General features: G+C 37.8%; 1 long non-coding RNA gene across 1 annotated transcript in view; it reads right to left on the reverse strand.

Moving 5' to 3' along the window:
• Positions 1 to 12,385: 12,385 nt before the first annotated feature.
• The window catches only part of LOC125096325 (uncharacterized), a 140,664-nt gene continuing 129,527 nt past the window's right edge, over positions 12,386 to 23,522 (reverse strand). The window contains exon 5 of the long non-coding RNA XR_007126139.1: positions 12,386 to 12,543. This is a non-coding gene — a long non-coding RNA (uncharacterized LOC125096325). The remainder of the gene's footprint in view (positions 12,544 to 23,522) is intronic.

A 23,522-nucleotide genomic window follows, 5' to 3' on the forward strand; every position in this document is an offset into this window, starting at 1 on the left:
CAGAGAGATCACAAGCAGGCAGAGAGGCAGGCAGAGAGAGAGGAGGAAGCAGGCTCCCCGCTGAGCAGAGAGCCCGATGCGGGGCTTGATCCCAGGACTCCGAGATCACAACCTGAGCCAAAGGCAGCGGCTTAACCCACTGAGCCACCCAGGCGCCCCTACACACTTTTAATTGCAAAAGAGGCTTTGTAAGCATAGATTTAGGTAAAATTTCCTATGCTTAATAAATTCTGGATTCTGGCAGCAAGGAGGAAGTGGGGAGATATTTAATAGGTAACTAAAAGTATCTGCCACAGTTAAATATCATTTATGTATTTTATAATTTGTTACATTAGATCCTCAAAAGAAGCCCATTAATACTGATAACTCAAAAGAAGCCCATTTAAAAACTCATTAAACATTAGATAACAAAAAGCAATGTGCACTTACCCTTTGCTTCTCTAATGAATGAACCAAAGGGGTAGTGAGTCTGTCATTTCAAAATTGTTATGTTGTCCACTGCCATCAACCTAGGAGAGAATGGATTTAAAAGAAATATCTCAACTCAAGAACCATGATTCTCTTGTTTTTAGGTTATTTTGTCTTCCTGTATCCTAGTCATTGCTAGGGCTTATATTTAGTACTGATATTCCCAATATATTTGCTTCTCAAAGTTAACACAAGTATTAAAAAATTATTAAAAAATTAAAAAATCTTATTTAGTTCCCAAATATACCCAATCTTATATCAATTCTGTAAGACTGGTCTGCTGATTGCCATGAAAAAGCAGCAGCACAAAATTTACAAATCTGAATTGGCAGAGGTTTTATTATAATTAAAAATATTGTGTAAGGTGTCCCTTGATAGAGCATTTTGATCAGTTACAAAGGATAACGTGCCATAGACCAAGAGATATTACACTCCAATTATTGCCTTATATCCTGTGATCCTACTGCTTGTGATAAGTACTAGCTGCCAAATAACAGTCATTTAACAGAGTAGGGGACACCGAAACCACATTTCAGACTTCCCTATGGCAGTAATTTATCCTACTTGTGCATCCTTAGTGTGATGTGTGACCTTGAGGTGCTATCATTTCAGTGGGTTTTTAAATTTTTTTTAACACTGTTTTATCCTGTATTACATCACATCTACTATTGATGTGAGTCTTGGGACGAAGCTAATCTTCCTGCCACATCACCTTGTTTTCTATCACACTTCCTTTCTGGCCACTTCTGCCCCAGAGCACTCTTGATGGAAGCATTTGTTACACAATCCGACTACAATGTAAACCTTGCCCTATGGGCTTAAGTTGGCACTGACTTGCCAAGGGGAAGGAAAATCATATTTCAGAGTGAAGACTAAAATCTCAACAATTCTGATTCACCCACAACACTGGCACAACAATGTTTCAAAGGGAGCCTCATGGAAAGCACTGAGTGATATTCAATTTAGTAATATTGTTCTGTGTTTCAGTTAATGAGTTCTGTTGAAAACAGTAAGAGAAAACAAGAAAAAAAGTAACAGAAAAAAAGATTTCATAACCATAGTAAGCCACAGTAGACTACAGGCTATAATTCTTATGATGTTTGAAAAATTGAAAGTTCAAAATGAGGTTGTATGATAATGAAGGTCAGTCCTGGATTTGTTATAGGCAAAATTACCTCAGACATCTCCTGGGTAGGACATGCCACTTTTTTGTCTTTTTTTTTTCTTTATTATTTCCACTATTCTGCTGCGGAGAACATGGCTGGAGCTTTTGGCACCATCCTGGATCGTGAAGAGGAAGTCACACCTTAGGAATGGTGGAGTAGTGAGCTGGAAGGAGTTTGGGTCTCTGAGGACCTTGAGGACCAGCTCTGGGTTATCTACTTGAAGATCTCTATGTGAAAGAGAAATGAGCTTCTATCTTTTTTAAGCTGTTCCTATTGTGAATCTTTAGTAGTCACAAACAAATTGCTAATAGATACTAGCTCGAGTAATAACACTAACTTTGTCAGATACTGTGCCAAGCACTTTATTTGCACCATCATCTTTAATCTGCATAACACTCCTATAAGGCAGGTACTATTATTTTACAAAGGAGGAAATGAGAATTTGAGGAAGTTAACTAACTTATTTACAAGGTGATGCAACTGGTAAGTGGTAGAAATGGGGTTGAAGCTCAGGCACCTGACTCCAGCACCCATGCTTGAAAAGCTAACCATGGTGGGATATATCTTTGTGACTTGAGTCATGGCCCCTTTATATAGTTCATCTATATCATTTCAAGCACTATTTGATTTCACTTTTTGATCCTTTCCTCTTTCCAAATACCCTACCTATTAAACAAACACTTTAATAGGTTACTATGTTATCTAAGGTTAAGGAGGGGAGGGATAGCATTTATTCTGATAAAGCATATATATACTTGGCTTGTGCTTTGCAGCAAAAGAAAATTTAATTTTCCTTACTGCTGTACACTGGGGAAAAATAAGTAGAAGACAGAGAAAACATCTTGAAGAGTGATTCATTAAGGAGGGATATCGTCAGAGAACAATCTGCAACCAGTAGTGTTCCAATACAATCCTCCAGAACATAATACTTAAAGTACCTTATAGGTCAAAAGCTAGAGAAATAAAGAAAAAATGAGCTAAAAAATGCAGAAAGAGAAGTGTTTTGACAAAAGAAGTTAACCAGAACAAGTTTTGGTAGACTAGACCACAATATCTTTTTTCTCCATTATTGTAATGAATTCATTACAGTGGCTAGCCGGGGATATTAAGCATAAATGTATTTAGTAAAGGAAACGAGATGTCTGCAAAATAATTACAAAGACTGGAGGAGTGGCTGACACAGCCAGAAGGCTTTCAGGTACACCACTGCAATTAGGATCTGGAAGTCAGGAAGCTGGTGTTGCTGCCACCCAGAAGTCAGGAGATTTCAACAGCTGTCAACATCACAGGTGCTGTGTCACCACCAAACTAATAATCGGCAGTGAAATGAGAAGTTCAGTCACTGAGTACACCTGCCAAAGGTCATGTGTCAACCACCACTGCATATGGAGGGAGAATGGCTCTCCTCCGCTTTCACCTCCCAAAAACGTGCAAGTACATTTGTTTGTCAGAAGATCAACTGCATCTAGAATGCTACATGCAATTCCGGGGTTTCTGGCTCTTCAAATACAAGGCAAAGTATAGAGAATAGTGGAACTGAAGAATTACCAACAAATAACACCTGCCTCAGTTTGAGAATGACTGGCATTAGTTCTTCTTTAAATGTTTGGTAAAATTTACTGTGGAAGCCACCTGGTCCTGGGATTTTCTTTGTTGGGAGGTTTTTGATTACTGATTTAACCACTCTACTCATTATTATGCTTTACTCAGATTTTCTATTTCTCCATGATTCAGTCATGATAGGTTGTACATATCTAGGAATTTACCCATTCTTCTAGGTTGTCCAGTTTGTTGGCATATAATTATTCCTACTGGTCTCTCATGATGCATTTGTATTTCTGTAGTTGTCTCCTCTTCCATTTATAATTTTATTTATTTGAGTCCTCCCTTTCTTCTTCTTGTAAATCTAGCAGAGTTTTGCCAATTTTGTTTATCTTTTCAAAATACCAACTGTTTTGTTAATTTTTGTTATTGTTTCTCGATTATTTTATTTACTTCTCTGATCTGTATTATCTCCTTCCTTCCGTTAGCTTTGGGCTTAGTTTGTTCTTCTTTTTCTAGCTCCTTGAGGTATAAAGTTCAGTTATTTATTTGAGATCCTTATTTTTTGTTTACATAGGCAATTATCATTATAAACTTCCCTCTTAGAACTGCTTTGGTAGCATCTTCTTAGTTTTGGTATTCTGTGCTTCTATTTTCATTTGTTTATAATTTTTAAAAATTTCATTCTTCATTTCTCCTTTGACCAACTGGTTGTTCAGGAGTGTGTGGTTTAATTTAGACACATTAGTGAGTCTTACGGGTTTTCTCCTGTTACTGATTTCTAATTTCATATCATTATGGTCAGAAAAGGTACATGGTATGACTTCAATCTTTCTAAATTTGCTAATATTTGTTTTGTGACTTGATATGTGATCTATCCTAGAGAATGTTCCATATGCACTTGAGATGACAGTGTATTCCAATGCTGTCATAGATGGAATGCTCTGTATACGTCTATTAGGTCTATTTGTTCTAACATGTAGTTCAAATCCAATGTTTCTTTATTGGTTTTCTGTGTGGATGACCTGTCCATTGTTGAAACTAGGGCACTAAAGTCCTACTATTTTATTGTTGTCTACTCTTCCCCTTAGATCTGTTAATATTTGCTTAATATATCTAGGAGCCCACTGCTGGGTACATATACATTTACAATTGTTATATCTTCTTGGTGAGTTGAACTCTTTATCATCATGTGATGAACTTTGTCTCCTGTTGCTTTGACTAAAAGTCTCTACTGCCTTTATATAACTATATAAAAACAAAGTATATGAGTTTAAGTATAAAAGTATAGCTACTCCCACTTTCTTTTGGTTTCCATTTGCATAGAATATCTTTTTCCATCCCTTCACTTTGAGCCTATGTGTGTCATTAAAGCTGAATTGGATTTCTTGTAGGAAGCATGTAGTTGGGTCTTATTTTTAAATTCATTTAGCCACTCTGTGCTTTTTGATTGCCAGAGCAATTAGGCAAGGAAAAAAAAAGGTATCCAAATTGCAATAAAAAGTAAAATTATCCCTGATTACAGATATTATGATATTATATACAGAAAATCCTAATAACTCCAAAAAAAAGTCATGAGAATTAAGAAACAATTTCAGTAAAATTGTAGGACATAAAATCAACATATAGAAATCAGTTGCATTTCTGGGGCGCCTGGGTGGCTCAGTGGGTTAAAGCCTCTGCCTTCGACTCAGGTCATGATCCCAGGGTCCTGGGATCGAGCCCCGCGTCGGGCTCTCTGCTCAGCGGGAAGCCTGCTTCTTCCTCTCTCTCTCTCTCTGCCTGCCTCTCCACCTACTTGTGATCTCTCTCTCTGTCAAATAAATAAATAAATAAAATTAAAAAAAAAAAAGAAATCAGTTGCATTTCTATACACTAACAATGGACTATCTGAAAAAGAAATAAAGAAAACAATAGCATTTACAGTATTAGCAAAAACAATAAAATACTAAGAAGTAAATTTAACTGAGGCAGTAGATTTGCACACAGAAAACTATAAGACATTAAAGAAACAGAAGACACAAATAAATGGAAAAATATAAAATATACATATATATTCTATATATACATATATATATCTGGTATTGACATAAAAACAGATACAAGGACCAATGGAACAGAGCAAGAGTCTAGAAATAAGTCCAAGCACATACAGTCAACTAGTATTTGATGAGGAAGACAAGAATACTCAATGGGGAATAGAAAGTTTCTTACATAAATGGAATTGGGAAAACAGGATATCCAATTCAAAAGAATAAAACTGGGTGGAAGAAACAGGTGAAAGTGCTCAAAGGTTACAAACTTCCAGTTATAAGTAAATAAATTCTGGAGATGTAGTGTTCAGCAATGTGACTATAGATAACAGTACTGTATTGCGGCATAGACATATAAAATCATTATGTTGTACACCTTAAACTAATACGATATCAGTTACATGTTAATAGAACTCAGGGTGGGGAGTGGGTAAGCACATCAATTAACACACACATATGCACACGTATACACACACACACACACACACACACACAAAAGAATAGAAACTGGACCCCTCTCTTACACCACTCACAAAAATTAACTCAAAATGTATTAAGAATTTTAAAGATAAGACTTAAAATGCTAAAACTTCCAGAAGAAAATACAGGGACAAATCTTTGACATTGGTCCTGTCAATGATTTTTTGGATATGACACCAAAAGCACAAGCAACAAAACCAAAGATAGACAAGTGGAACTACATCACACTAAAAAGCTTCTACAGCAAAAGAAACAACAAAATGAAAAAGCTACATATGGGATGGGAAGAAAACATTGACAAATCCTTTATCTGATAATGGCCTATATCCAAAATATATAAGGAACTCCTACAAATGAACAGCAAACAAATAAATAATCCAGTTTAAAAATGGGTGAGGGATCTAAATAGACATTTTACCAAAGAAGACATACAAATGGCCAATGGATACATGAAAAGGTGCTCAACATCAATAACCATTAGGGAAATGCAAATCAAAACCACAAGGACATATCACCTTACACCTGTTAGAATGGCTAGTATCACAAAGACAGGAGATAACAAATGCTGGTGAGAATGTGGAGAAAAGGGACCCCTTGTACACTGCTGGTGGGAATATAAATTGGTAAAACTTGAGGTTATTATGCTAAGTGAAGTAAGTCAGACAGAGATGATCTCACTTAACGTGGAATAAAAAAGCAAACTCAAAGAACAAGGGATTGCTGATTGCCAGGGGCTATAGGGTGGGGGAATGAGGAGATGTTCATCAAAGGGTGCAAACTTTCAGTTATATGATGAATAAGTTCTGGGGAAGTAACGCACAGCACGTGACTACAGTTGATAACACTATATTGTATACTTGAAATTTACTGAGTAGATATTTTTTTTTAAAGATTTTATTTATTTATTTGACAGAGAGAAATCACAAGTAGGCAGAGAGGCAGGCAGAGAGAGAGGAGGAAGCAGGCTCCCTGCTGAGCAGAAAGCCCGATGTGGGGCTTGAACCCAGGACCTGGGATCATGACCTGAGCCGAGGGCAGCAGCTTAACCCACTGAGCCACCCAGGCGCCCCATTACTGAGTAGATATTAAATCTTCTCACCATAACAACAGCAATAACAAAAAGATGGTAATTATGTGAGGTGAAAATGGGTTGACTATTATGCAAATAATTTTGCAATATATATACATATCAAATTCGCATGCTGTACACCTTAAACTTACACAATGTTATGTCAATTTTATCTCAGTAAAACTGGAAAAAAAAGTGCTAACCAATAGTCAAACAAAGAAAAGAACTAAAAAATTTTCATTAGCTTTATCCACATGATGTCATTGTTTACCTTGGCAGGTTAAGTGTCAATGACAGAAGCAGTTAGGTTTCCATGTTGTGAGGACCGGGAGACTTTGATATGGACTCCTTCAAGAAGCATAGCCATGGAGGAAAGAGATGGGACAGGGAGAAGTATCTTTTTAAAAAATAGCTCTACATCATAAAATGAACTACTAAGATGTTAATAAGGTTCTTTTGTCTTCCAACTATCTTTGGTAGCTATATTTCTTTGTTATGTATTCTAAAAATACCTCCTTTTAAGTCTGGGATGATGGTCACCGAACATTATCATGGCTACTCTGGATGGCATCAATTTCTTTCAGTTTTTTTCTTAGTTTGAATTTTTTATAATGAGCATAAATTGTTTAAACAAAAGCAAGTGTCTTTATCACCTAAAGAAAAATAAATTTTCTCCATATCAAGGGTGAGTTGGTACTTAAGGTCATTTTATACAAATGGTATTTTTGTTGATAAAGTCTAGGATAAGGAAAGCCAGTTTCTATGTAGTTATCAAACTTTTCCCTGGACTCAGGGTTTTTAAAGGTAATTATGCTAGTGGAATATCTAAAAAGAAATACAGCATGAAGGAGATTGAAAATTAACCCTACAACTTATTCCACATGGCTAGAACCTTGCATTGAATACTAGCTTCAAAATCTAAGATTTAAAATTTTGAGATGGAAGGAAATAAAGAGACCATAATTTAGTGCCTTAAATTACAAATGAAAACTAAGCCCAGGAAGGAAGGACCTGGCCAAGACCACACAGTCGCAAGAATAAGAAGTCAAAAAAAAAAAAAAAAAAAAAAAAAGAATGAGAAGTCAGACCTTCGAGCTTCTGACAGACTTCACATGTTAGGCCAAAAGACTCATGAGTGATGCAGAGAATTTAAAGAGCCTCAGGAAGGGCCAAGGACTAGAAAACAGGTATAGAATGAAAGGTTGCAGAATTTGGGATTATTTATATTGGAAAAGAAAAGACTAAAGAAATGCTTAATAATTTCCCAGTACAAAAGAAATAATTTTTTTTTATCTTTCCTAGTGAAATAGATAATAAAGTTTTTTCCACACTTTGCCCATGCTTTTCTTTTCATTTAAAATAATGCTTTCTCGGGGTGCCTGGGTGGCTCAGTGGGTTGAGCCTCTGCCTTTGGCTCAGGTCATGATCTCAGGGTCCTGGGATCGAGCCCCACATCGGGCTCTCTGCTCAGCAGGAAGCCTGCTTCCTCCTCTCTCTCTGCCTGCCTCTCTGCCTTCTTGTGATCTCTCTCTCTGTCAAAAAAATAAATAAAATCTTTAAAAAATAAAATAAAATAATGCTTTCCTTAAATATATAGCTTTTCTTTACTCCCCACCTACCCAAATATAACCATTCCGCCCCAACACCCGCATCCCCCCAACCCCCTGCTCCATGCTGCCCAATGTCATTAGATGAGTCCCACTCTTTCTGAGCCTTCCCCAGATGAATTTTATCTTCCCATGTCTCCTTCTTTAGTACTGATGGTTGGGATGGGACCACAAAAGTCTTTGCATTGACATAATGCCTGTTGATTGATGGGACCACAAATGCATTGACATAATGCCTGTTTCACTAGAGTGTGTCTTTCTCCTTCTGAAAGCTCTATTCCAATCCTTAATCTGTAACCCTCCTGACTTCTGTCATGGCCAACAGAACACTGAACTTATGGTAGATAATAAATATTTGTAGAATTTAATTAGATCATGGTGTTGTAATTTATATTAAGTACAAAATAAAGTCTTCTAATGGCAAATATTGTCATTAAGTAGGATACAAACACTCTGCCCACTACTTAAAAAAAAAAAAAAAAAAAAGATTATCTATCTAGGAAATTCAAGGACCAGAAGCACAAGGTTGCACAGACAAACCGCAATCCTTTTTCAAGTTTGAACCTTATGATTCTGTCATTATCTACACTGAATTACAAAGTACTTTATCTCAAATATACTTCATCAAGAGATGAATGCAGAGGTTTCAGCTCTCTGTAAGGTTGATTCAAACCATTTCAAAATCAAACTGGTGAATGACTCAACTGATGAGATATTTGTAATGACTTTCCGTAACATAAATAAAACAAATAAATCATCCGAATGGTTGATTCAATGATCATATGATCAGAATGTTCTAGTTCTATCCCAGTAATGAGAACCACATGTGAAAGCCACCTGTACTGCCCTAATGTTACAAAAGATGATGAACTATAGATGTGTTCATTGTTCATGAATGGCTAATCTACCATTAATATTTATAAAATGTAATATTTTCACAATTTTTTAGGCTATTTTTCTATATTTTCTTATTTCTACAAATGCATTTACTGAATTCAGTGATACACTAGAGAATATGGGTTATCACTAAATAACCTTGGCAGATGGAAAAAAAAAATCACTTATATTACATTACTGCCCATTTTAAATGATTATTCTTAAGGATATTTACTATTGTTTTAACTAAAACCACTCTAATTTCATGCTTCCAAGGTTTTACTTTGACTATAAAACATATGCCTGGACTTGCCCTTTTATTAGGATGTAAATCTATTAATATAATAAACACAATATTTGGGATAATGAATTACCTGCTCTCCAGTAGAGCTCACTAAAATGTTCCCTGTAAAATTGCCTTCCTGAGAGGAAGACCTCTTTAAAAAATTAATGGGAGTCATGAATTGAGTTTGTGAAATCTGTAGCATTTCCTTTTAGTAATAGCTACGACTTTTCTATAGACAGAGTTGGCATTTTGTGCCCTCTGGGATGTTTCCATGTCTAATAATATTAAACATAATATAATTTTGGAATAAGTAGAGCTTTCAAATGTCATTTGAAGTATGACACAGCTTAATGAAAGGAAACAACCAAATTGTCTTTGTCACTTCAACATATTTCAGGCTTCTACTTTGCACAACTTAAGGTCACTTGAAAAATAGCTATGCTCCACAGCAGGATTTGAGCGGTGGCCTTGTTTGGAACAGAAAGTTCTCCCAACACAGAGATGTATCTACAGTGAAGCTAATGAAGCTGACCCTTCAGAGACCTCCTTTGCACAGTGATCTGAATGCCACAGCTGCTGGGTTAAAGTGCCCTAGAAGGGAGTGCAAGCCAGCCTCTAATCAGGAAACATTCCTATATGCTCATTTCTAGTAAGTTGCCTAAAGAGATCTCTGAATCTTCAAGCCTTCCATAATTTGTTGTGATTTATTTCCTCATTTTAACTAAGATCACTTAAAAAAAAAAAGTATTTATTTATTTATTTATTTATTTACTTGACAAAGAGAGAGATCACAAGTAGGCAGAGATGCAGGCAGAGAGAGAGGGGAAGCAGGCTCCCTGCTGAGCCGAGAGCCCATTGTGGGGCTTGATCCCAGGACCCTGAGATCATGACCTGAGCCTAAGGCAGAAGCTTAACCCACTGAGCCACCCAGGTGCCCCACTAAGATCACTTTTGTAACTTCATATACTTTTTCTGAGAGGGATCTTCAAATCATGTCAATTTCAGGCCCTATAAAATAGCAAGCAGGATTTCTTTGCAAAGAAAATATATTTTAACGAATCTTTTCAGTCGACATTTTCTGAGTTTCATTAGGTTCATCTAAACCCCACTATAATTTCTGTGAATGTAGGTAAACAAATAGTCTGCATAAATCATCACCGGGAAATTGGCAGTTAAACCCCAATTGCCAGGGTGCCTGGGTGGCTCAGTCAGTTAAGCTTCTACCTTCTGCTCAGGTCATGATCCCAGGTTCCTGGGATCAAGTTCTGCATCAGGCTACCTACTCAGCAGGGAGTCTGCTTTTCCCTCTGCCCCCCCCCCCCGCCCCCGCCCCGCTCATACTCTCTTTCTCTCCGAAATAAATAAATAAAACCTTTAAAAAAAAATACCAACTGCCAAAGGCAACTAAGTTGCAGAGCCAAATGAAATGGACTGGTCAACCAGTGTAACCAATGTGACCCAGCAGGATGCTAATTGCAACCTCACTACTAGGTAGGGTATTCTCACAGGTCTGCATAAAGTTCTGAAGCATCAAGTAAAAGTCAGGGGGCACCCTAATGTTTATAACAGCAATGTCCACTAGGGCTAAACTATGGTAAGAACAAAGATCTCCATTGATAGATGAATGGATAAAGAAGATGTGATACACACACACACACACACACACATGCACACACATGCGCGTGCGCACACACACACACACACACACACACTGGACTACTACTCAGCCATCAGAAAGGATGAATACTTACCATTTACATCGACACAGATGGAACTGGAGGGTATTATGCTGAGCGAAATAAGTCAATCAGAGAAAGACAATCATCATAAAGTTTTACTCATATGTGGAATATAAGAAACAGCCCAGAGGATCATGAGGGAGGGAGGGAAAATGGAATGGAAAGAAATCAGAGAGGAAGACAAACCATAAGAGACTTTTACCTATAGGAAACAAACAGGGTTGCTGGAGGGGAGGCAGTGGGGGATGGGGTAATTAGGTAATGGACATTTAGGAGGGCACGTGATGTGATGAGCACTGGGTGTTACATCACAACTGATGAATTAATGAACTCTACATCTAAAACTAATGATGTACTGTATGTTGGTTAACTGAATTTAAAAAGTAAATAAGTAAATAAATAAAAGTCAGGGTAAAAAGCATAATCTACCCTGAAATCTGTCAGCAGAAACTGAATTCAGTGATATAGAAAATTTAGCACAGTGCACACACCCTAGCAAATAATGTGACAAAGAGATTCAAACCAATCTGAGGAAAAAGGTATCAAAGAACTGAACACCATCCATCCTACTGACTCTATTCTGCTGAGCTAAAGCATCACAACTTGAACATGGATCCACTTTTGATGTAATGATACTTGTCAATTATCCTGTAAGAGGTGGGGTAAGAGTAAGAACACATAAACAGCACCCAATAAGGAAAAAAATTTCTCTTACTTTTAATTTCATGACTTACTAACATATCTTGCACTGCAGTCAAGATGGAGTTTGTTACTTTTTTAAAAAGATTATTTTAAAATCATTTCTATCATCTGCATGAAATAAACTTCCAATATTTATTATAAGTTTTCTTATAAAGTTTTCCACAAAACTAAAGTCAGAAGATAATATCTCCAGAGGAAAAAAATTACAATCGCTCAGTCTAATCCTTAAAAGGCACTGGTGGTAGGAGATGTTGAGGGTGGGGATTGGAGAGCAAGCATAGGAAGGGGAGGGGAGAGTATGGAGATGGGAGATAAAGATCGATGTTAAATCTTATGAGAAGACTTTTTCAGAAGAAATTGCCTTCTAGTCAATGTCTTAGGGCAACAGTACTCTACCATGGAACTCTGAGGGTCTCTGAGGCACTTTCAGAATATGTAAAAACTCAGAACTATTTTTATAATAATACTAAGACATTATTTGCCTTTTTCATTGTGTTGTTTTTTACTAGTTGTGCGAAAGCAATAGCAGGTAGAACTCTTGGTGGCTTAGCACAAAGCACAGCAGTGGCCCCAAACTGTAACCAGTACACTGTACCAGTTTAATGTTAAGTCATTTTACTAGTATAATATACATTGTACTTCACTGCCACTCACTGGCAGGAAAAAAACAAAAAACAAACAAACAAAAAAAGAGTTTCATTTTAAATGTCTGTTATAAAGCAATAAGCAATACAAATTATAAATTTGTATAAATATTAGCCCTTTAATATATATCTTTTTGATATTCTATTTGAATGAAATGGGAAGTATGCAAAAAACACTTTTACTGCATAATGAATTTTGATAACTCTCTCAAGGAAAAGCACTTGTAAGATTGAGTTGCATGCTGAACTAGCCATTTTTTTGAGAGAGTATCATTTAACTTGAAGAACATGTTTATTTAGACATGGGTATTTGGTAGACATTTTCTTAACAATGAGCCAAGTAAGACTATCACTTCAAGGAAAACAACTGACAGTTTTGTTGTCAATGATAAAATTCAAGCTTCAAAGTAAAAATTAGAATTGTAGATCAATTTTATCTGCCAGTATAAGCTTGACAGCTTTCCAATGCTCAAAGACTTTACTGAAGACAGAGTAGTAATATTAACAAATATATTTTATATTGTATGGTGAAATAGGTCAGCATTTAAAAGATCTATACAACTCAGTGAATCCATATGAGAAATGACCAATGTATTATATTACAAAATCATATATGGTTAAAACAACCCTTCAAAGTATAAGATAAACCAATAAACTTAACATACCTTCAAGGTTCAACTACTTCCCAATAAAGCATCAGAGAGAATTTGGCTAAATCTGCCCCACTGCCTACTTTTATAAAGTTTTATTGGAACACAGCCAGGCCTATCTGTTATACACTCACTGGCTTCGGCTGCTTTAGGCTACAATAGCACAAGCTAGATTTGTCACTGTAATGGTGTATGAAACTGTTATCGTATATAACTCCCAAAATTTAATATATGTACTATTTACCTATTTATACAATATGTTTGCTTAATCCCATATTATATTAACATTCTACCCTTCTTTTTTTTCTTAAGATTTTATTTATTTATTTGGCAGACAGAGATCACAAGTAGGCAGAGACGCAGGCAGAGAAAGGAGGAAGCAGGCTCCCTGCTGAGCAGAGAGACAGATGCGGGACTTGATCCCAGGACCCTGAGATCATGACCTGAGCTGAAGGCAGACGCTTAACCCACTGAGCCACCCAGGTGCCCCAACATTCTACCCTTCTTATAAGGAAACCAGACAGTGGTGCCTGGGTGGCTCAGTCATTAAGCATCTGCCTTAGGCTCAGGTCGTGATCCCAGGGTCCTGGAATCAATCCTACATCTGGATCCCTGCTGGGCTGGAAGCCTGTTTCCCCCTCTCCCACTCCCCCTGCTTCTGTTCCCTCTCTCGCTGTATCTCTCTCTGTCAAAAAATATATAAAATCTTAAAAAAAAAAAAAGAAGAAAGAAAAAGGACACCAGATGTATAGATTAAGGGCCTACCCTATTGTAGCATGACCTCATCTTAAATATTGATTACATCTGCAACAAACCTATTTCCAAATAAGGTCACATTCTTAGGTATTAGGGGACAGGGCTGCAACATATCTTTTAGAAAGATGTAACTGAACTCAAACATTCATAAATTTTAAAATTAGCTCTAAAAGAAAAAGTGAAATGGGAGAAAGAAGTATGAACAGAGAGGTTTGTGAACATGTGAGTAAAACTAAAAAAGAAAAAAAAGAAAAAACTGACTACATAGGACCATGAAGAAATATCTAAACTGAGTGGTTTTTTTTAATATTTTATATTTCTTTATAAATTGAGTGTTAAAGATAAAAGGAAAAAATTAAATATAAGATAGGGTAGCTATCAGTATTTAGGAGAAGTTATTTATTTAGGAGAAGAATAGAGTATCAAATAGTTTTAGAATTTCAGTCAAATATCTAGTTTAAGATTTTAAGAATAACCTCTGAGAGAATAGAAATTGAGAGTATATTGCCCAGTAATTGAAAAAAAGTGTCATTAAAAAAAAAAAATCATTCCAGAGGCACCTAGATGGCTCAGTTGGTTAAGTGTCTGCCTTTGGCTCAGGTCTTAATCCCGGGGGGTCCTGGGATCATGCCCCACATTAGGCTTTCTGCTCAGTAAGGAGTCTGCTTCTCCCTCTGTCTCCCCTTCCCCTCACTTCCCCTTGCTCTCCTCTCCCCCTGCTTGTGCTCTTGCTCCCTCTCTCTCTCAAATAAATAAATAAAATCTTTTTAAAAAAAATCATTCCAAAGGAAGTCAAGAAAAGAGAAAAAACAAGTAACATTAAATACATACACATGTACACACAAATGATTAAAGGATAGTAATAATCCCAAATATACCATAATCATGTTAAGTATTAAGTGCACTAAACTCTCCAGTTGAAAGGCAGAGACTGTGAACTAGACAAGAGGTGTTACAAGAGAAATACCTAAAATATAAGGAGATAGAAACATCCAAAGTAAAAGGATAGAAGAAATTTCATTAAGCCAGTCTTGATGCAGATGTATTAGTGGAGAAAATACTTTAAGGCAAAATCATTACTTAGAGATAAAAAGAGATACTATATAATGATAAACAGTTAAAATTCACCAAGTAATAGCCAATTCTAAATTATATATACCTAACAATGTGGTCTCAAATATACAAAAGCTAAAACTACTGGACTTGTCTTAAGATAATCCACCATTAGAGCATTTTAAAACTCATTTTGAAAGCTGATCAAGACAAAAAAAATAGTAAGAATATAGAAGATTTTACTTGAAAATACAATTAACAAGCTTGATCTTATGAACATCCTACCAATGAGAACACATATTCTTCATAACTATCTATGAAACATTTTTAAAAACTAGCCAGTTAATAGGCCACGAAGCAACTCTCAACACATTTAACCAATCAGTATGGATGTATTTTGAAGATGTGGAAAAACAGATTTTTCTTCTGGATGGATAAGATATAAGTAATAAGAAAAACAGAGGTGGGGCGCCTGGGTGGCTCAGTGGGTTAAAGCCTCTGCTTTCGGCTCAGGTCATGATCCCGGGGTCCTGGGATCCAGCCCCACATCAGGCTCTCTGCTCGGCAGGGAGCCTGCTTTCACCTCTCTCTCTCTGCCTGCCTCTCTGCTGGCCTCTCTGCCTACTTGTGATCTCTCTCTGTCAAATAAATAAATAATGTCTTTAAAAAAAAAAAAAGAAAGAAAAACAGAGGTACCAAGGGTAACTGCTCAATTTTGGTTTAAGTACTGAGCAAATGATTATGCCATTAACTGAGACTGTGAATGTGAGACAGAATATAGGCATGGGGTTGGGAGCTGCGGTAGGGATATTAGAAATCCAGATTTCCATGTTGACCAAGTTCGACTGAACTTACCTTTTGGATATAAAAATGAAGATGCCAAGTAGGCAGTTCTGGAAAGAAATCGAATTTGATATGTAGATTAGAAAAAAAAAATTAGTACAAAATGTTATTTTAAGGACCAGATAAAGTACCTAAAGAAGGTGTCTGTTGATAGGACTAAGACTAAACCAGGGAAAACCACAAACTTAGAGGTTAAGATGAGCAAAAGAAAGGCAAAAGTGATTAAGAGGCAGTGGCCAGTGAAGTCAAGGAAAACCAATAGAATATAGTGTCACAAACACCAAGGTAAGTTCTCCAGAAGGAAGAAGCGATAAATGGGTCAATTAGATAACGAGAGAGAAGTAGTCATTAGATTTGGCAGTACAGAGACATCATTGTCCTTAATGAATAACTCCACGGAGTGATATGAAGGAAGTTTTTGGAATGGACTGGGTGGAGAATGTAAGGTAAGGAAGTGAAATGGCAACATAGGAAACTCTTTTCAGAAGTTTATCTATGAAGGAAAGTAGAGAGACGGGGAGAGTAAGACAGGGATATAAAGTGAAGGGAGGGGTTTTTTTTGTTTTGTTTTGTTTTTTTGTTTTTGTTTTTTTGTTTGTTTTTTTAATTTTATTTTTTATAAGCATATAATATATTTTTATCCCCAGGGGTACAGGTCTGTGAATCGCCAGGTTTACACACTTCACAGCACTCACCATAGCACATACCCTCCCCAATGTCCATAACCCCACCCACCCTCTCCCAACCACCCTCCCCCCATCAACCCTCAGTTTGTTTTGTGAGATTAAGAGTCACTTATGGTTTGTCTCCCTCCCAATCCCATCTTGTTTCATTTACTCTTCTACCCCCTTAACCCCCCATGTTGCATCTCCTCTCCCTCATATCAGGGAGATCATATGATAGTTGTCTTTCTCCGATTGACTTATTTCACTAAGCATGATACCCTCTAGTTCCATCCACGTCGTCGCAAATGGCAAGATTTCATTTCTTTTGATGGCTGCATAGTATTCCATTGTGTATATATACCACCTCTTCTTTATCCATTCGTCTGTTGATGGACATCTAGGTTCTTTCCATAGTTTGACTACTGTAGACATTGCTGCTATAAACATTCTGGTGCACGTGCCCCTTCGGATCAATACGTTTGTATCTTTAGGGTAAATACCCAGCAGTGCAATTGCTGGGTCATAGGGTAGTTCTATTTTCAACATTTTGAGGAACCTCCATGCTGTTTTCCAGAGTGGTTGCACCAGCTTGCATTCCCACCAACAGTGTAGGAGGGTTCCCCTTTCTCCACATCCTTGCCAGCATCTGTCATTTCCTGACTTGTTAATTTTAGCCATACTGACTGGTGTGAGGTGATATCTCATTGTGGTTTTGATTTGTATTTCCCTGATGCCGAGTGATATGGAGCACTTTTCCATGTGTCTGTTGGCCATCTGGATGTCTTCTTTGCAGAAATGTCTGTTCATGTCCTCTGCCCATTTCTTGATTGGATTATTTGTTCTTTGGGTGTTGAGTTTGCTAAGTTCTTTATAGATTTTGGACACTAGTCCTTTATCTGATATGTCATTTGCAAATATCTTCTCCCATTCTGTCAGTTGTCTTTTGGTTTTGTTCACTGTTTCCTTTGCTGTGCAAAAGCTTTTGATCTTGATAAAATCCCAATAGTTCATCTTTGCCCTTGCTTCCCTTGCCTTTGGTGATGTTCCTAGGAAGATGTTGCTGCGGCTGAGGTCAAAGAGGTTGCTGCCTGTGTTCTCCTCAAGGATTTTGATGGATTCCTTTCTCACATTGAGGTCCTTCATCCATTTTGAGTCTATTTTCGTGTGTGGTGTAAGGAAATGATCCAATTTCATTTTTCTGCATGTGGCTGTCCAATTTTCCCAACACCATTTATTGAAGAGGCTGTCTTTTTTCCATTGGACATTCTTTCCTGCTTTGCGAAGATGAGTTGACCATAGAGTTGAGGGTCTATTTCTGGGCTCTCTATTCTGTTCCATTGATCTATGTGTCTGTTTTTGTGCCAGTACCATGCTGTCTTGATGATGACAGCTTTGTAATAGAGCTTGAAGTCCGGAATTGTGATGCCACCAACTTTGGCTTTCTTTTTCAATATTGCTTTGGTTATTCGAGGTCTTTTCTGGTTCCATATAAATTTTAGGATTATTTGTTCCATTTCTTTGAAAAAAATGGATGGTCCTTTGATAGGAATTGCATTAAATGTGTAGATTGCTTTAGGTAGCATAGACATTTTCACAATATTTTTTCTTCCAATCCAGGAGCATCGAACATTTTTCCATTTCTTTGTGTCTTCCTCAATTTCTTTCATGAGTACTTTATAGTTTTCTGTGTATAGATTCTTAGTCTCTTTAGTTAGGTTTATTCCTAGGTATCTTATAGTTTTGGGTGCAATTGTAAATGGGATGGACTCCTTAATTTCTCTTTCTTCTGTCTTGTTGGTGTAGAGAAATGCAACTGATTTCTGTGCATTGATTTTATATCCTGACACTTGACTGAATTCCTGTACAAGTTCTAGCAGTTTTGGAGTGGAGTCTTTTGGGTTTTCCACATATAGTATCATATCATCTGCGAAGAGTGATAGTTTGACTTCTTCTTTGCCGATTTGGATGCCTTTAATTTCCTTTTGTTGTCTGATTGCTGAGGCTAGGACTTCTAGTACTATGTTGAATAGCAGTGGTGATAACGGACATCCCTGCCGTGTTCCTGACCTTAGCGGAAAAGCTTTCAGTTTTTCTCCATTGAGAATGATATTTGCGGTGGGTTTTTCATAGATGGCTTTGATAATATTGAGGTATGTGCCCTCTATCCCTACACTTTGAAGAGTTTTGATCAGGAAGGGATGCTGTAGTTTGTCAAATGCTTTTTCAGCATCTATGGAGAGTATCATATGGTTCTTGTTCTTTTTCTTACTAATGTGTTGTATCCCATTGATTGACTTGTGGATGTTGAACCAACCTTGCAGCCCCGGAATAAATCCCACTTGGTCGTGGTGAATAATCCTTTTAATGTACTGTTGAATCCTATTGGCTAGTATTTTGGCGAGAATTTCTGCATCTGTGTTCATCAAGGATATTGGTCTGTAGTTCTCTTTTTTGATGGGATCCTTGTCTGGTTTTGGGATCAAGGTGATGCAGGCCTCATAAAATGAGTTTGGAAGTTTTCCTTCCATTTCTATTTTTTGGAACAGTTTCGGGAGAATAGGAATTAGTTCTTCTTTAAATGTTTCGTAGAATTCCCCCGGGAAGCCGTCTGGTCCTGGGCTTTTGTTTGTTTGGAGATTTTTGATGAGTGTTTCAATCTCCTTACTGGTTATGGGTCTGTTCAGGCTTTCTATTTCTTCCTGGTTCAGTTGTGGTAGTTTATATGTCTCTAGGAATGCATCCATTTCTTCCAGATTGTCAAATTTGTTGGCGTAGAGTTGCTCATAGTATGTTCTTATAATTGTCTGTATTTCTTCGGTGTTAGTTGTGATCTCTCCTCTTTCATTCATGATTTTATTTATTTGGGTCCATTCTCTTTTCTTTTTGATAAGTCTGGCCAGAGGTTTATTGATCTTATTAATTCTTTCAAAGAACCAGCTCCTAGTTTCGTTGATTTGTTCTATTGTTTTTTTGGTTTCTATTTCATTGATTTCTGCTCTGATCTTTATGATTTCTCTTCTCCTGCTGGGTTTAGGCTTTCTTTCTTGTTCTTTCTCCAGCTCCTTTAGGTGTAGGGTTAGGTTGTGTACCTGAGACCTTTCTTGTTTCTTGAGAAAGGCTTGTACCTCTATATATTTTCCTCTCAGGACTGCCTTTGTTGTGTCCCACAGATTCTGAACCGTTGTGTTTTCATTATCATTTGTTTCCATGATTTTTTTCAATTCTTCTTTAATTTCCTGGTTGACCCATTCATTCTTTAGAAGGATGATGTTTAGTCTCCATGTATTTGGGTTCTTTCCAAATCCTCTTGTGATTGAGTTCTAGCTTCAGAGCATTGTGGTCTGAAAATATGCAGGGAATGATTCCAATCTTTTGATAACGGTTGAGACCTGATTTAGGACCAAGAATGTGATCTATTCTGGAGAATGTTCCGTGTGCACTAGAGAAGAATGTGTATTCTGTTGCTTTGGGATGAAGTGTTCTGAATATATCTGTGATGTCCATCTGGTCCAGTGTGTCATTTAAGGCCTTGATTTCCTTGTTGATCTTTTGCTTGGATGATCTGTCCATTTCAGTGAGGGGAGTGTTAAAATCCCCTACTATTATTGTATTCTTGTCGATGTGTTTCTTTGATTTTGTTATTAATTGGTTTATATAGTTGGCTGCTCCCACGTTAGGGGCATAGATATTTAAAATTGTTAGATCTTCTTGTTGGACAGTTCCTTTGAGTATGATATAGTGTCCTTCTTCATCTCTTATTATAATCTTTGGCTTAAAATCCAATTGATCTGATATAAGGATTGCCACTCCTGCTTTCTTCTGATGTCCATTAGCATGGTAAATTCTTTTCCACCCCCTCACTTTAAATCTGGAGGTGTCTTCAGGTTTAAGATGAGTTTCTTGTAGGCAACATATAGATGGGTTTTGTTTTTTTATCCATTCTGATACCCTGTGTCTTTTGATTGGGGCATTTAGCCCATTAACATTCAGGGTAAGTATTGAGAGATATGAATTTAGTGCCATTGTATTGCCTGTAAGGTGACTGTTATTGTATATTGTCTCTGTTTCTTTCTGATCTATTACTGTTAGGGTCTCTCTTTGCTTAGAGGACCCCTTTCAATATTTCCTGTAGTGCTGGTTTGGTATTTGCAAATCTTTCAGTTTTTGTTTGTCCTGGAAGCTTTTAATCTCTCCTTCTATTTTCAATGATAGCCTAGCTGGATATAGTATTCTTGGCTGCATGTTTTTCTCATTTAGTACTCTGAATATATCATGCCAGCTCTTTCTGGCCAGGTCTCTGTGGAGAAGTCTGCTGCCAATCTAATATTTTTACCATTGTATGTTACAGACTTCTTTTCCCAGGCTGCTTTCAGGATCTTCTCTTTGTCACTAAGACTTGTCAATTTTACTATTAGGTGACGGGGTGTGGACCTATGCTTATTGATTTTGAGGGGGGGTTCTCTGAACCTCCTGGATTTTGATGCTTGTTCCCTTTGCCATATTGGGGAAATTCTCTCCAATAATTCTCTCCAATATACCTTCTGCTCCCCTCTCTGTTCCCTCTTCTTCTGGAATCCCAATTATTCTAATGTTGTTTCGTCTTATGGTGTCACCTATCTCTCGAATTCTCCCCTCGTGGTCCAGTAGCTGTTTGTCCCTATTTTGCTCGGCTTCTTTATTCTCTGTCATTTGGTCTTCTATATCGCTAATTCTTTCTTCTGCCTCATTTATCCTAGCAGTGAGAGCCTCCATTTTTGATTGCACCTCATTAATAGCTTTTTTAATTTCAACTTGGTTAGATTTTAGTTCTTTTATTTCTCCAGAAAGGGCTTTTATATCTCCAAGAGGGTTTCTCTAATATCTTCCATGCCTTTTTCGAGCCCGGCTAGAACCTTGAGAATCGTCATTCTGAACTCTAGATCTGACATATTACCAACGTCTGTATTAATTAGGTCCCTAGCCTTCGGTACTGCCTCTTGTTCTTTTTTTTGTGGGGAATTTTTCCGCCTTGTCATTTTGTCCAAATAAGAGTATATGAAGGAGCAAGTAAGATACTAAAAGGGTGGCAACAACCCCAGGAAAATATGCTTTAGCCAAATCAGAAGAGATCCCAAATCATGAGGGGGGAGAAAGGGGATAAAAAGAGGTTCAGAAAGAAAAAAAAAAATTAAAAAAAGAAAACCAATAAAGAAAAAATATAAAAAGGAAATATATATATATATATATATATATATATATATATTAGATAAACTAGTTAAAAAACGTTAGAAAAGGGTAAAAGTTTAAAAAATTTAGCAGAAGAAGAGAAAAAAAATTGAAAAAGAAAAAAAATTAAATTAACTGCAAGGCTAAAGAATCATGGGGAGAAAGCCATGAGTTCCGTGCTTTGCTTTCTCCTCCTCTGGAATTCTGATGCTCTCCTTGGTATTGAAACTGCACTCCTTGGTAGGTGAACTTGGTCCTGGCTGGGTTTCTTGGTGATCTTCTGGGGGAGGGGCCTGTTGTAGTGATTCTCAAGTGTCTTTGCCCCAGGCGGAGTTGCAACGCCCTTACCCGGGGCCGGGCTGAGTAATCGGCTCGGGTTTGCTTTCGGGACCTTTTGTTCCCTGAGCACTTTCCGTAGAGTTCTGGAGGGCAGGAATGAAGATGCGGCCTCCCGGTCTCTGGCCAGAGGAGCCGAGAGCCCGGGTCCCACTCCTCAGTGCGCCCTCAGAGAATAGTGCCCAATTACTCACGTCACCCTGGCCTCTGGCCGCGCTCCTAGCTGACCGAGCCTGTGACCAGTTCAAGGTAACCCCGAGCTGTGAGCTCACTCCTCGGCTCTGTCTCTGTAGCCAGCTTCCCCATTCTAATACCTGTAAGCTCTGTGACACTCTGACACCCCTGATCCTTCTGTGACCCTGCGGGACCTGAGGCCATGCTGACCCTGCGTGGGCTTCATCCCGGTTAAGCCTCTGGAGCGATGTCCCTCAGCGGAACAGAGTTTTAAAAGTCCTGCTTTTGTGCTCTGTTGCTCTGCCGCTTGCCGGGAGCCGGCCCCTCCCCCCGCAGTCTATCTTCCCATCGCTTTGGATTCACTTCTCCGCCAGTCCTACCTTTCAGAAAGTGGTTGATTTTCTGTTTCTAGAGTTGCTGTTCTTCTTCTCTTCGATCTCCTGTTGGATTTGTAGGTGTTTGCAATCTTTACATAAGCTATCTAGCTGATCTCCTGCTACCTGAAGTAGTCTCAGCCTGCTACTTCTCCGCCATCTTGACTCCTCCTCCTTTGTTTTTTTTAAAGATGTTATTTATTTATTTTACAGAGAGAGGGCACAAGCAGCGGGAGTGGGTGAGTGAGAAGCAGGCTCTCCTCTGAGCAGGGAGCCCAATGCAGGGCTAAATCCCATGGTCCTGGGATCATGATCTGAGCAGATGTCAGAGGCTTAACCAATGAGCCACCTAGGTGCCCCAAGGGAGGGTTTTTTTAAGACAGGATATATGAAAGCATACTCTTAAGTTGATGGGAGTGATGTGATATATAGAGGTATTGCAGGGACAATGTCCTCAAGTAGCTGAAAGAAGACGGGGGCTCAGAGCTTAGGAGGAATGCAGACTTCCATGGGAGCAATGTTATCATAGTGATAAGTGGAGAGGCAAAGCATGGGTACCAATGTAGGTTGCTGGAAAGAAGATGAGGAAGTTCTTATTTTATTTTAACCATTTTCTCAAGGAGCTATAAGATAAAGTTAAGTTGCTAGTTGAGATATGCAGGCAGTGATCTAGGAATTCTGAGGCAAGAAAAGAAGGTGTGAAATAGTCGCTTGAAAGTGGGGATTTGAATATGCCAGACTAGTAGGACTGCTAGGCAGTGTGGTGCATCCTCTAGAATGCTGTAATCACGTATTGAATGTGAAACCAGTCAGCATGGTCTCATGCTTTTCTTCAGCAACAAAGAGCTTCTTGG

The sequence above is a fragment of the Lutra lutra genome, chromosome 3 (assembly GCF_902655055.1).
Source record: "Lutra lutra chromosome 3, mLutLut1.2, whole genome shotgun sequence".
Classification (NCBI taxonomy): Eukaryota; Metazoa; Chordata; class Mammalia; order Carnivora; family Mustelidae; genus Lutra; species Lutra lutra.